Source organism: Dermacentor silvarum, chromosome 5 (assembly GCF_013339745.2).
Source record: "Dermacentor silvarum isolate Dsil-2018 chromosome 5, BIME_Dsil_1.4, whole genome shotgun sequence".
Classification (NCBI taxonomy): Eukaryota; Metazoa; Arthropoda; class Arachnida; order Ixodida; family Ixodidae; genus Dermacentor; species Dermacentor silvarum.
Window position 1 is genome coordinate 62,188,256 of NC_051158.1, and position 15,847 is coordinate 62,204,102.

Here is a 15,847-nt window from a genome sequence, read left to right on the forward strand (position 1 = left end):
ATGACAAAGCCACTATTCCAGCACGGTATTTACTTTGCTGGCAGAAAGGTAGTTTCTCAGTAATTTATTACCTTGACGTGTCCGTGCGGCTTTTTAAATGTGCATTTTATGCTTGTACTACTCCTGTTGCTTCAATACTAGTAAATATTGTCAGTCAAATAACTTATGTCTTTTTGATTTAACACTTGTTTCAGTGGCCTGGTAATTGTGACAGTTTAGTGTACCGGAGTAATGCATGTTCCCCACAGTAATGCATTGGCAAATTGCCAGAAACCAGTCACCTTTTAACAAGATTTGTTCAGTATCTCCTATGTGCTGAATGCTTGCCCATTCTTATCTGTGTGAACATAGGCCAAACTATTTTTGGCTATGTGTGAACCTATTGCATAAGTGAGAAGTTGTTGGCTTTTCTTTACTTTTTAGGTGCCCTGCAAACTCTCACCAAAGCAACACATCCCACTGGTGTTCTGTCAGCAGTCTGGGTGTATCGAAGTATCATTAGAAGGTCCAATAAACAATGGTTGCGAGATGTATGACAGGCCCTTTCTTAAAATCGGAGGACTTCAGTATTAATGAAAGTTTCAATGGGGGTGCAGAAAACATACGTAAAGTATACTTATGTCTTTCTTTTAAAAGTAATCTTCACCTGACATTTTCCCTTTTTAAATTAAGCTTTTCTGTTCATTTGTGAACAAACCATTACAGCAACACAACCCTGCAGTAAGATGAGTACAAGTGATCAATATACCTGCAAGAATTACATTTGGGTACTTGTAGTACATATGGAAATGAGCTAGCAATCTTTTTCAGGATGCATACTTTTGTAGGTCATACATGGTGAACACACTCATAGGTCATAGAAAACTCGTTCGTAATGTATCACATCAGCGTTGGTTGCGTGAATAAATTTATGCCCAAAATTCTGTTCATATTTGTACTGGGCAATGTACTAAGCAAGCCTATATGTGACAGTGGCATTCTTAGAGCCCACATAATGCAGATCTTCTTGTCTTCAAGACTGATCTCAAGTCCATTAGTGCACCAAATAGATTTAATGAGTGAATTATATGAAGTGACATCACACCATTCCAAGTGAACCTGGTTCAAATAGGGAAATAAATAGGGTCGAACAGGGGTAAACACGACGGGACTGAACGGGATAAAACGGGACTGGACTAAATGGGGACAAACTGGACTGGGCTAAACGGGTTCAAATGGGGAAAACTGGGCTGGACTAAATAGGTTTAAACGGGGGTAAACTGGACTGGAGTAAACAGGTTCAACGAGGGTCCCGTTCCATAATCCTGTTTGATAAAACCAGTTTGAAAACAAACTGTTTTTTTTAGTAGAGGAGTCGTCTGAAAAATAAGTTGTTCTATGCAGAGCAAGGAAGGCCGTCCTCACCAGCTACAGTATTGTCTGTTGCGGGCTGTGAAATACCTGCAGGTGCGCTGTCACTCTCGTCATGTAAGGGTTGCAGCAGCTTTAAGCCCGATCCACATGACGGACCAAATCGATCTGGTGGACCGCGGTCCGCGCATCACGTGATAGGACGTCACCAGTTCGTGCGGACTGCCGTTGGTCCGTGCAAGACTGCGGACCTCGCGGTCCAACAATTTCCCGAGGCTTTTCCCTCTTCAGTTTAGGCGGCGGACCGCACGCAGACCACAGCGATTTTAGCATAGTCAATGAATGTTGTTTGGCAACACAGTAAAATCCAAAGTTTTCGGCTCAGCAAAAGCCAGTCGATTCATATCCGCCATTCCGCCTCTCGCCTACAAATGCGTGCAGCAGATATTTTTCCAAAACTATGCCCTCTTGTGTTGGTATGAGTTCGCGAGTTTGTTGAGTCGAGAGCCCTGCGGCCGAGTCCGCTCTGTTGTCTGCTATGGCGGTCGGCCGTCTAGATGTGCTCTGCGGCAGACCGGACCACGACGGACCGTGACGTCGCATCACGTGACCGATCTGCCCGCTAGCTTGGTCCGCCGTGTGGCCTTTACGCACTTCGATGCACGATTTTCTGCGACAGTGCTGTTAAAGACGGGTTGTGCTCTGAAGTGCACGTTGCCGTGAGCAAGTGAAAATAAATCCTAGGGGTGGTGGTAAGGGAGCTTTTTCTGACTTTACAGGGAAATTGTAAGTGTAGATAGACGACTAGGAGTCACAATGAAGAAAGTAAGAAAATACGTACAGCGAATTAGAAGAAAAAAAAACGGAGACACAATAACAATAGACCATGGAGATTTACAAAAATGGGAAGAAAGAAATTTGAAGACAAAATCTGTAGGATAACACGAAGGGTAGTGCCTTGCTAATTGAGGCTAAGGACAATTTCCTAATGTCAAAAACATACTGTGGTGTCGGCGTGAGCCGCTCTTGAATGGTGGGAACCATGAAAGTCAAGGCAGGAAACAAAATCTAGTTTTATTTAATAAACACACACGTATGTATAGATAAATGTAACCCCCTGGCGGGGGTTCACATCGAAGCACAACTAAGAAATAAATATGCAATATATTTCCTCCCTTTTATATTGAGGTTAGTAATTTAGCGAATTAGTACTCATTTCGTAATCCTAAAATAATTACAATGCGAAAATGCACATTATCACATAAAACACTAAAGTTCCAGAAGATAATCACGTGACGGGTCCTTCATGCACTGTTCGTCCTATTAGATGCACTACATGTAGCAATATCGATCAGACGGTCACTTGTTACGAGGTGGCAACACACGACGCGGATGCTTAGGCGTTGGAGACGGCGTCGCAGTTGTGTCTGGAGACGGGGTGTCGAGGCGGGGAGTAGCGGGGAGTCGAGGAATCGAGGCCCGGCGTTGGAGACCCCATACCAGATGTGTCTTGAGACTCTGAGCTGATGGCGGGGAGCCGAGAGCCCAAAGAATGGAGGACTTGTATGAGTAATCAGGACCATGGGGGGAGACCCGTGCTGAACATGAACTCTCTCATTGGGGTTCCATAATTGAAGCGCAGCTAAAGTTGCCGCTGTGGCCTTCGACAGCTTGGACACATTCCATATCTTGTCATCGTCGAGAAGAAATTACGACTGCCCATGTTTATTAGTTACTTAATTCGTTAAATGGCTGGCTTCTTCACTCGAACCATGTCGCCAACTTTCACAGTGGTCTCTTTCGCGGACCTACGACTTTCTATGTTTATGGCTATAGTGCGGCTGCCTGTTTACGCGCTGGCACAAGCGCTCAAGTTCCCAGTTTGGATAGCTTAAAGGGCAGGCGACGGGTATCCTACGACATCAGGTCTTGTCCTCGGTACGCGCCCTTGGAGCAGTAATGCAGGGATGATCCCAGTGGTAGCATGCGGAGTGCAGCGGCAAATCCCGAAATACTCAACTACTGCTTGACGAAGCGGTCACTGCTCTGAAGCTGCCACTTTAACATATGACTCGAAAACTCGGTTAAGACGTTGAATTTCCCCGTTCACTTGCGGATAATACAAAGTGTACACAAGGCAGATGCCATACTCGTTTAGAAAGTGATCAAACTCTAACTGTGGGCTATTGTTACAAAGGAAACCTTCTCGGGAAAATACACAGAGCAAACATTCGCTCACTGTACCTGTGGAGACGTCGGTTTTGAAGTGCACTTCGTGGCACTTTGAAAAATAATCTACCAGTGCAATCGCATATCGACACTCGTGCGGGGCTCGCCTCAGGGAGCAACAATATCGAGTGCTACCCTTCGACAAGAGCCCTCTGTGAATGCTATCGGGTGCACTGGAGTAGCAGTTACCTTGGCGCTCTTGTCTACTGCAAGACAGATGCTGCAGGTCTGAATTTCGAGCTAAACTTGCCGATTTATGCCTGGTCACCAGAACCGTTCTCGTAGACGTGCCTTCGTCCTGATAATTCGGGTGTCATCCTCGTGTGCTAAGCTGGCCACTTGTGGTGTCAGTTATGCTGGAAGAATAAGACGCTCCCAGCGGAGAAACGAATCGTCAACTATGGACAATTATTGACCCCCACCTTATGGTATGGCTTTAGTTCAACCTTCAACGCGAAGTGATTTGTACGAAGGCCGCGATGACTGAACGTGGAAAATGACTTGCTGTAACGTGCTGTCTTCAGCGAAACGCTGCTGGCATTGGTCTCTGGCGATGCAAGATGGTGCTTTAATGAATGCTACAACTTCGTCTGTCGGAGTTTCCTCCTCTGGTAACGAAACTGGGGACGGGACTGAACGTCGGCGACTTGGTATTTTACCGTATAGTTATACCGGAGAAGTCGCTCTGCCGAGCGCGCTATAGGAAATGGTCGTCTAACGGTGCCTTGACTTGAAAGTAGAGATACCAGAGCCTGGTGATATATGCACTATGTGAAATGGCGCCCCGAAAGATACGTATGCCATTGCTCGATCGCCCAGACACACGTGAGTGCTTCGCGTTCTCCAACAGCATACTTTCTCTCTGCTGAAGACAGAGTCCTTGGAGCAAACGTTACAGTCCATACTTCGTATCCATGGATTTGCTGAAGAACCACTCCGAGTCCGCAGTCTGATGCATCTGTGGCGACAACGACTGGAAGTGATGCGCGGAACATCCGGAGTACTGCAGTGGTATCTAGCATGGACTTGACCTTTCGGAAGCTGGCACCAACGTTCTCAGACCAAACAAAGGGCACGTTCTTGCGCTGAAGTGACCGCATAGGCTCGACGATGTCGACATTTTAGGAATGAACTTGCCATAATATTCCACTAACCCAAGAAAGGATCGAAGGCTGGCAGCATCTGCGGGAGCAGGGATGTTTTTGATGGATGCTACCTTCCCTGGTTCGGGAATGATGCCGTTGGGCGTAACTTTGTGACCCAGTATTGAAAGCTCCTTTGCCGCGCACAAATATACCGTATCGATAATTTTAGTCCCCTCGCGGGGTTCACATTGATTCAGAAACAAGAACTAAATATACAGCACATACCATAGCAAATATTCGCAACAATAAATGGCATGCGTCTGCTGCAATGAAAATCCAGAGACCACTCAGCACATCGGCATATGAAGCAATTCACTCAGTGAGAACCACCGGTAAACTACACATTACAGAAACGGTTGGATTTAAAAGAAACGGAAGGATCAACTAGTCAACAGTAGAGATTAGCAGGAGAAGGTTAGAGTATTGATGGGAAAAAAAGCTGGAAAGAGATTACTATGACCGGATTCGTTACAGGCATAGGTAGCGGTGCAAGGTACAAGTACAAGATCAAGTGGATGTATACAATTATGCTGGAATGAAAAGCATGTATAGCATACCTGATTAACTGAAGCTGGCTAGGTGACTATTTGTCACCGCCTCGTTTTAAAAGACATGCGAATAAATTATCGCCATCATTCGCGTTCCTATGTAACACAGTGTGTGTTGAAGTCAAGATATAGAGTGCCATGTTCAGGGCTTTAGCAAACAAATCTTAATTTTTTATTCTTGTAGGAAGCAGAATGCAAGGCATATTTACAAGTGATGCTGTCAGATGATGGCACAGGCACGTGCTTATAAAATTGTAGTGACATTTCGTCATGTGGGCTTTTATTTGCATTCAGAAGGATAGTGCTAAAACGCCTCTAATTTTCAGGCAGTGGTGCAAGCCACATAAATGATAGACCATTATATATACGTGGAGAATTTTTGGTTCGCCAAGCTAATGCTAATTGCTTACTTGTGGAACTTCCCAGTAGAAGTGATGGTAAGTACTATTTCCTGGATGCCCCTTTGAAACCGTCTGTCCTGTTTAATGTGAAACTGGTAACACTGCACAAGTATTTGTTTCTTCTGTGTTAATACCACTACTCTCTACGTGACATGTTGAAAACGAAGTGTAATTTATAAGGAATGAAAGGTTTCGATAATGTAATGTAATTACTTCCAGATCCATGCTAATATAAATAGAGCGTGTACTTTCTTCAATTTGGCACACATATGAATGACCAGCATCCGAAATTTTATTGGTTGTGTTCACAACGATGGTAGGCGAGCAATACTTGGATGCAGGGGGCGATTGGCAATCATTCAGCACTACCTGAGTGATTATGATCGTAGGACGCCTTCTGAGAGACTAGGTTCAGCAAGGCATGCACCCGGAGCTTTCCAGCTTGCAGTGACCTGCCAATTCCTAGGTGTAATTAAGCTGAAAGGTGCGAAGGAACTGTAACTTTCCTAATGTAAATAAATGGGACAAATATGAAAATTTTATTGAAGACTGCAGCGGTTTGTTTGGATAGATATATTTGCAATCATTACCTCCGATACCAAATTCGCTTGGTTTAACTAATTCAGTGACCAATACAAAACTAGTGAGCATTAGGAACCGCGCAAGCTGTAGATAAAGGGTGGGGAAGAACTAAGCACTTACTGTTCGTCACAGATTAATAATTTAATTTAGTTATCCTGAACAGCTATATTCCTTTTGCATTATTCTTGCAAACACTTATGAAAGCTACCCTACTTCTCGTCAACTGGACGAGTAGCTTCGTGCAACGGCGGAGCAAAAACAATCATCATTTACTGCACCTAAAATAGTGCACCAGTCTTGACAAACATGGTTCAATATAAAAAATATGCGGATCCTACGCACTTTGGGAATCAATGTGAGCGAAGCTTTGTATGTTGTTTGCTTAGGTTGAAGTTAATTATTATTCTGCTTGTCGCTTCTGCCCGTGGTGCTCACGACGCTCGTCGTCTTTCATGCCTTGCCTCACGTCTTCGAGCCAGCATAGATTCGCGGTCTGCACCACGTTTCGCTGCATAACGAAGACGCTCCTGTTCAGCTCAGCGCTTCTTTCAGGCCTGGGCATCGTCGACGCTGAATGCACGCTTTAGAGCAATTTTGCAGGCGCGTGTTCACGTGGTCCTTCTGTATATGAGGTCTGTCAAGAAATTATCTGACCTTATTTTTGCGAACACCTGATGGATATGAAACAAATGCGCTTGCATCAGCCGGCCTTGAACCTTCGTGCGCATGTGCGAATTTTTTACTGCCTGCCGATAGCGTCAGTCGCTGGGACGCAGCGTTTGAGTGACGTAGAGCGCGGTGCTCTCGTCGGTTTTTTTATTGCAAGGAAAATGACGGAGCGACTGGAGCAGCGCTACTGCATCAAATTTTGCCAGAAACTGGGCGAGAGCCAAGTGGAAATCATTCGGAAGATTCAGACGGCTTTCGGTGACGATGCTATAAGCAGCACACAGATTAAGTAGTGGCACAGCCGGTTTAAAGACGGCCGCGCATCGGTGGAGAGGGAGCCACGCTCCGGTCAGCCCTCAACATGCCGAAATGACCAGGTCTTGCCGAAGTGAACACCGTGGTGATGCGGGACCATCATGTGACTATCCGAGAAATTGCGGAAGAGGTGGGCATCAGCACATTTTCTGCACATTCTATTATGACCGAAGATTTGGTCATGAAGAGAGTTGCGGCAAAATTCGTGCCGAAGCTTCTCACGTTGGAGCAAAAGCAACTTCGTGTGACGAAGTCTCACAGGACACGCTGGATTCTACGAACAGTCACCCCGACTTCATGAACAACATAATCACTGGTGACGACAAGTGATTATGTTGGGTGTACGGGTATGACCCGGAAACCAAACCACAGTCGTCACAGTGGAAGCATTCCACGTCACCAAGACCAAAGAAGGCCCGTCAAGTGCGCAGGAACGTCAAAGCGATGCTGACTGCTTTCTTTGACTCCCGCGGTGTGGTACCCACGAGTATGCACTACAGGGTCAAACAATCACCAAAGAGTAGTACAGGGATGTCCTCTGTCGCCTAGGTGATGCTGTGCGGCGCAAGAGACCGGAGTTGTGGTCAACAGGAAATTGGCGCATCCATCACGAGATTGCTCCTACATTCATCGCACTTGATTCAGACTTCGTTTTTCGAAAAACCAGACTCCTGTAGTTCAACAGGCTTCTTACTCTCCCGATACAGCCCCCTGCGACTTCTGGCTGTTTCCCAAAATTAAGAGGACATTGAAAGGACTGCAACAACAACAGCTGAGCTAAACTCCATTCGGAAAGAGGCCTTCTCGGAATGCGTCCAACAATGGCAGCACCGCTAGACGAAGTGTGTGAACGCATTATTTCTTTGCGACGTCCACTCACTTTCCACAACAACGAGACAAAGGCAGCGCACTCCACGGCATAAAATCATTGGTCCACATTTGCCTGGCGCGCTGCGCATACGAAGAGTTTGCATCGAGACACAAACTATTTTGTGGCACTTCTGTGCACGCTAACTGCGTCCCAATTTATTACAGCAAACACAAAAACACACGATCAAGCAAATGCATCATCGCTACGCGCACAAACGACCGGCATGGTGAAGACGGATGGATGGATGGATGGATGGATGGATGGATGGATGGATTAATGGATGCTATGACCGTCCTCTTTGAAACGGGATTCTTGTTATTATCAGCTCTTGTTATTATTTTGCCTAATGTCCTACCTTTATTTTGAGAAAACACACAAATACAAAGAATTCCAAGCATCAAACTTTTTGAACCATTACTGCGAACTCTGTTTCTGCGCATCTCCATTGTTTGTGTGTTTCTCTACTTTTCTGCCACCAAACCTCCCACCGCGTCTTAATAATCTCTATAGAGGACATGTTTACTGTATCCCTCCTATCCATGAACCCAAGGGCTTCAAGGAGGTCAAGGGAGCCTACACTTGCAGCTGGGCAGATTTCTTCACATTCCAATAGAACTGTTCCACCGTTTCTCAAGCTTTACCACAGCAAGCACATGCATCTTCGTCCTTGGTGTACCTCGCTTTATAACTACGCGTTCTAAGGCATCTTGATCTCGCTTCGAAAAGTAAGGAGCTTCCCTTTGAGTTATCATAAATTGTTACTTTCTTGATTTCGTTTTTTTCCTTTTGTGTGATTAGTCATAGCAGGTTTCTTTTCCATTGACGCCACTCAAGACATTGTCTCAGCCTCCCTCACTTTGCGTCTGATGTTCTTTGTTGCCGTGTTGCCGACCATACCGGTCGCATACTCGCTGCTAAGCTTCCTAGATCTTTTCCTCCACTGTGAGCCAATGTTTTGCCTGTACAAACACCTGAACACCTCTTGCACTCTATCTACTTTCTTCCATATTCCTCAGTCGTTCTTCAAAACCAATTTTACTCTGAGCATCCCTTACTTCAAAATTTGTCCAGCCCATATCAGCCGGCACAGCTTCATTAAGCATTTCCGTGAGCACATAACGCGAGGCGTCCCACTGAACTTTGGTTGCCAACGAGTCCTGATTGTACCCCTGACTTCACGCAAACAATGCTATGATTGTTTTTTTCCTGTGTCTACAGATATATATCACCTTAGTTTATCCATATACCAATGTATTTGTATTCTTTTACCCAAGGTATTTCGTGGCCCTGTATGAACACTATCTGTTCACTGTTTTTATTGAATACCATAAAACGTGTTCTTTAACGCGAAAATTTAATCCTAAATTCTCACATTCTAATCCACAGATATCAGCCAGACGTTGCATATCACTTAGCTTGTTTAGCAAGCGACACAATGTCGTCCGGATAAAATACACCCGGAAGCTGCTGCTCAACTATTGTGCCGGCTTGTTTGTATGAGCGGTTAAACCCGATATTGATTCCTCCTAGCGCCCTTTCCATACTTACAATGTACATCATAAACAGCAGCGGGGATAAAGGGCAACCCTGTCTCAGTCCATTGTTCATATCAACTTTATCCTCGCTGCTCATCCCTTCCCATTAAATGCAAACCGTATGGTCTCGGTAAATCGCCCTCAATTGCTGTATATGGTCGTTGCCTATACCTTCCCTTTCCAGAATATCCCTCAAAATGTTGCGATCTACGTTGTCATAGGCTCCGGCAATGTCTGAAAAAGTCACATATAGAGGTCTAATTTCTTCTCTGGATATCTCAATACACGACAAATACGTTATCATCCATACGCCTACCGATTGTGAAATCATTCTGAGGTTATTCCAAAATGCCATTATTCACTGCCCATGCTTTCAGCTGCAATTTAATCGCGTGCATTGCTATCCTGTATATTAAAGATGTGATAGTCAACGGTCTATACGAGTGAATTATAACTTTTCCCCCTTACAATTATAAATTAAATTCATTCTACTTTGTCGCCAAATGTCTGGTATTCACCTATCTTGTAAGCATTTTTCTACTGCTATTCAATGAGCGTCCTTACTTTTTGTCCTGCCTCATTAATCAGCCTAAAGGGAACCTCGTATTAACCTGTGGCTGCGCGTTTAGCAATTTCCTCTTCAGCTTTGTTCCAGTTTAAATAACTCAGCACCAACTCCTTTTCCGTCGGGTTCTCGTTCATTCTCTTTTTTTCTCAGAAACTGCCTGGCCATTGTCCTTAAATGATTCGGCTGTTATTTTTCGAACGTAATTTAATGCCGCATCCCCTCCTAGTTTGTCTCCATCTTCGTCACTGATATTTTGTTGTACTGTTCACGACTTCCTGCCTAATAAGTTAATCTGGTTCCAAAATATTCAATGTGCGAATATACTTTTCTCACGTATTTCTAACTACCAACGTTCACTTTCACCTTTAATATTTGCTTGAACTATTATTTGAACCATGTTTTTTTTTCCGTGGAGTGTTTCCCATTTTTTGTCTGCCCGTGTTCTCGTGGTGCTTTCTTTCGTTCGCCGATCGCCTTCCGTATCTCCCTGTTCCACCAGCGTTAACCTTCTTCCCTTTTCCTTTACAACGAGCATGTTACTTCTCTTTCCTCAATTCCATCGTCATTACATTACAAGCTCACTATATTCTCACTCCTTGCTTGGCCATTTGTCAAGTTCTTTCTCGACTTTTGTGGCTATATTTGCTATTTGTTCAGCGTTCAAATTTGAACCGCTCGTTCTTCGTGCCTTGCTCTCTTAACCCAACTACATATCCCATTTTCAAAATGACGAGTTTATGGTCACTCCCTGTGTTGCTATATGCTTCCTCGTCAAATACCATTTCTTTCAACTTATAAATTTCTTCAGTCATCAGACAGTAATCGATGGCCGATTCTCTATTTCCGCCCTTCCCATGCAGACGGAGGAAAACCAACAGCGCCACCTGCATACATGTGAAGTTATTCTGGCCTCTGTGACGCCTGCTATATTAACCAGAATACTCGCATATTGTGTCGGGTTGCGCCCAACTACGTATTGATGTTACGAGACAAAAATAACCACCGAACAATGTATCTTTGAAATGTTCAGCTTGCCACTCACTCTTCATGTCGCCACATTGAACCATTGAAGCTTTTTCATGCTTCAAATAACTCTTCACAATTTCCTTTACTCAACAGCTTCAGCAGAACTGCTAGACCCATATCCACTTAAAACCATCGTAACTGAATATGTCTCCTTCACATCACCGCACGGAGACATTTAAATAGTTGTAATACATTACCCGGTCAAGTTCGCTATTTGTCACGTGCTGAATTCCTCTTGTATATTTTAACTGCTGATCTTGCGTTGCACCTTGTGTTCTTCTTGCTTTTTTTTGCTTTGCTAAATTTGTAAAGTATGTTGAACTAAATAAAACAAAAAAATCAGTCTGATGGCTGTGCTGATTTGAAACAGCCACTTTAGCATTAAAAAACTAAGAGCCCTTCCGCTATCTGAAGATGGAAGACCAGCGAAGCTGTTGGTTTTCTGTAATTATATTAAATTTTTTGGTGGTTACGTTAAATGGTTGAAACACATAACTTCGTTGCGTCGCCGCATGCCATATGCGGAATGTGGAAGTGAAAGCGAGTTTAGGCAACTATATTCACACCACCTTGCACCATCGGCCGCAGCGCATTGGGCTGCTGCGCGTTCGGCTTCTCGTCGCTTTTGCATCAATTCACGCTGTTGAGCGCACTCTTCCTCTTCAGAGTGAGCCACACGGGTCTTACGCATACCAAGTTTAAGGGGCAACTGATGATGTTTCTAGGGAAATGGCTATGTCAAGAGAGAACGAGACACAGCTATTGGTTGGTAGACTATTACATTTTAGCACTCATCTTTCGACACACATTGTTGTAGACTAGTGTCTGGGCAGCAGTGTTCATCGCTCCAGCGCATTGTTTTTGTTTCTCTTGGCCCCAAGTGTGACAAGGGTAGTTCAAGGGTGCATTACAGGTCCCTGAGCTCACATGGGTATCACCATTGAGCTTGGACCCTTTCTGCACAATCACCAGGACCGGCCCACATGAAAGTGGTATATATGCCATTGAGCTTGGACCCTTTCTGCACTATCACCAGGACCGGCCCACATGACAGCAGTATATGCCATTGAGCTTGGACCCTTTCCGCACTATCATCAGGATCGGCCCACTTGTTTTTGTCAACATCTCGGATACTTTTTTTTCCAGATCCTGGTCATAGATGTCTTCGCTGTAAAATACCCTAACCTTACGAAAAGCAGAAATTACCTTTATAAACTAAGGCAATTGTATAGTGTGCAAAAACTATGTTTACACCAAAACACAATGGACTGCATGCCAGACAGTGTCACACCACAGTGATGTGCACACCAATTAATACTATACTGTAGTGTGCACACCAGGTAGCAATAAAGCATCTTGGTGTGCACACCAGAACACACCAGGCCACTCCTTCGAGCACATCACAGCACATCAGACCATGTTAGTGTGCAGACCATGAATCATCATACCATGCTGGAGTACACACCAGGACACATCAGACCGTGATGGTGTGCACACCAGAACACATCATACCGTGCTGGTGTATACGCTAGAAAACACCAGAACAAACCAAACTGTCTAGTGTATTTTTCAACTAGGATCAAGAACTTTGCCGACACCGCTCGCCCGCTGACTGACCTCCTCAAAAAAAAAACGCTTCCTTCTTATGGGGACCTGCGCAAGCTGAAGCCTTCACCACCCTCGTCTGCTTGCTAACGGCTCCACCTTTGCTGGCTCACTACGACCCATCTGCTGCTACTGAACTTCACACAGACGCCAGTGGCCATGGCATAGGAGCTGTTCTCGTTCAGCAGCAGAACAATGCACAGCGTGTCATTGCATATACAAGCCGCCTTCTCTCGACCACAAAGCGGAAGTTTTCTACCACAGAACGCGAGTGCCTGGCGTTGGTTTGGACAGTGGCCAAGTTCCGCCCTTAATTATTTGGCCGCCCATTTTTCGTTATCACTGAAAACCACGCCCTGTGCTGGCTCTCATCGCTGAAAGATGCGACTGGACGACTACGTTGGTGGGCGCTGCGGCTACAAGAATACACTTTACTGTTTTGTACAAATCTGCCCGTTTACACAAGGACGCCGACTGTCTCTCCCGTCAGCCGGTCGACAGTCCAGACCATGATGCCAACGTCACGGATGCTTCCGTCCTAGTCATTTCAGACTTGCGCGTCATTCGCAATGAACAATCTCGTGACGACTCTCCATGTCTCCTTATCGATCGGGTAGCTTCTTTGCATCCCCAACCCGCCATCAGCACATTCGTACTTCGGGACGGCGTTCTGTACCACCAGAATTTTCGCCCTGAAGGCCCGGAAATATTGCTTGTCCCACCTCAACATCTTCGGGTAGAAGTTCTTGCGCAGCTGCATGACGCTCCCACCTTCCGCCACTCCTCAAACTTTCGCCAACTACCTGGTACCATTACCTCTGCACGTGGTAGACGCTGAAGATGCCTTGGATTAGGCGTCAGTCGAACACAACGCAAGCATATGTTTTCAGGGCCCCAAAAGAAGAAAATCTTCCTATGACGAGAACAAATACGATTTTGCCAGCTTTGACACAAAAGACTGAATGGTTGCGGATTCAACTATGTTTCTGGGTAGCTGCATTTTCATTGGCTGGTGGTAAGAGGAGATAAAAATGTTTAAATGGTTGCGCTTTGCAAGAGTATTACTTTAGTTTTTTATTGCTGCTGTGGATTAGGTAGAATGCCAAGTAAGCCACTCTAGGTACTGGTTTTCCTTGCACCGATTTTATCGGGGTAATGAAAGTACAAGTATTTTAGTTGGTCTTCTTTCTGTTTTATCTGGTGAAGTTGAAGTAGGGAATTTGATAGGTGCATTAAGACAAGTGCATATACTTTAAGAATTATAAATAAGCATCACTGCCCTTTTTCTGACTAATTCAAATATTCTTGAAAACTTAATAGCGCAATTTTAGAGCTAGAGACTTGCGCGTGGATCAGATGGACGCTTATAGTGTCCGATTGAATTAATTTCTGTAAAAATGCTACCGCAGGTGATACCTAAGCTTAAGACGACGGTGTTGCACGCTATAATAAGATTTCTTAATCAGATTATGCGACCGTCCATAATGGGAATTTGCTCCTGGCGACCAAGATGTGTTAAGAGGAGGTAGAATTGTTAAATTCGCTGATTGTTGTTAATGCAAATTTTCACACTACTTGCTTTTTTTCAGACGAGAAAGTCTGCTTATTATGGACAACTGCTGAAAATATGGAGAAAAATCAAGACAATTGTCTTCTAGATTCATCATGCAAAGAAAATATGCTAGAGCTTACGGAACACTTTAATAATTGCAAACAATATGATGCTTCGGAAAAACGTAAAAATGAATTGGTAAAAAAGGAATTGTTAAATGAGGACATTTCCGCTTCTAAAGCATAGAACATGGTTATAGTTCACTGACTCGCACCAACAGATGGAATTTCTTGTGTTGCCAAACTGTTGAAATAAACTGCTGAATGATATCACTTGTAAGTAGATTTTTTTTATTTTCTAGGTAGGAATTTTCTGAAGCGGTCTACGTGTTATGAAATTCATTTTTCTAGTAGTACTCGTATTCAGGAAAAGTAAGTCTGTGAAGAATCCGCTAGCCTGGACATTCTGTGCACTTAAGGAAGCAGCCACCTCAGTGTTGAAGCCATGCTATGCTGGCGCGTGCAATTCAGGTCGGCTTTGAAATGTATTTTCTATATGAGTTCAAGAATAATATCCATCCAATAAACTTATAATCAATAAAGACCAAACAGGTCACACCACAACTGATGTTTGCAATGTTTTCTCAGAAGATAGACAGCAGTTACAGACAAAGTATTTCGTTTTACAATCAATTTGAATGCCTAGTTTTATACAGCTAAGAGCCCATTGACAGGTGTCAAGAGGCAAACAATAGTATTTCAAGCTGTTTTAGGGGCGAAGCTCCTTAAAGCGGCACCTGTTCGTCCCTCGTCGTAGTAGTAGTGTGTAACCAGTCTGAGAAAAATGAGAAAAAGAATTCCGAAGTTGTGTCCGTAGCGCGGAACCGAACCAGGGACCCCTCGCTTCCGAGCGCGCGGCGTTAGCCCACTACGCCACGAAGCACACATAGACACAAGCACCACGATGGCAATAAATACCCAACATTAGCGAAAGGCCGCGTTTCTAGCGCGTTTGTAACGCGTTTGTGCTAGCGCGTTACGGCCCGTGTAAGAAGCTGGTGTAAGACGCTGTGGCCTCTCCGCCTTACCTTCAACGCGTTTCGAACGCGCTGCCCAAGGCGGTGGCAAGTCAAGTTCAAGTCGAGTAGCGTTTATGAATACGGGGGGTATACTCCTCTCTCAGCAGTCATGTGATGGCGTCGGCAAACGCGGTGCACGTTCCGGCATGTGTAAATGGCTGCGTAAGATGCTGTGGCCGCTCCCCCTTACTAGAGAGTACAGCACGTCTCCAAAGCGTTTTTGCTAGCGTCCCCTTAAGCGGGAGATCCGATGATTCCCTCCGAGGCTTCGCCCACTCATCATCATTCACCCCGTGGATATGCTGTGATTTTTTTCAAACCTAATAAAAGCCCATATTTCGTGCAAGCTTTGACAGAATAGTTGTCTTTAGGA

General features: G+C 44.7%; 1 long non-coding RNA gene across 1 annotated transcript; it reads left to right on the plus strand.

Moving 5' to 3' along the window:
• Positions 1–5,596: 5,596 nt before the first annotated feature.
• On the plus strand, positions 5,597–14,735 carry LOC125945368 (uncharacterized). The gene is made up of 2 exons (XR_007466857.1): positions 5,597–5,709; positions 14,434–14,735. It is a non-coding gene; the product is annotated as an uncharacterized LOC125945368 (long non-coding RNA).
• The last annotated feature ends 1,112 nt before the right edge of the window (positions 14,736–15,847 follow it).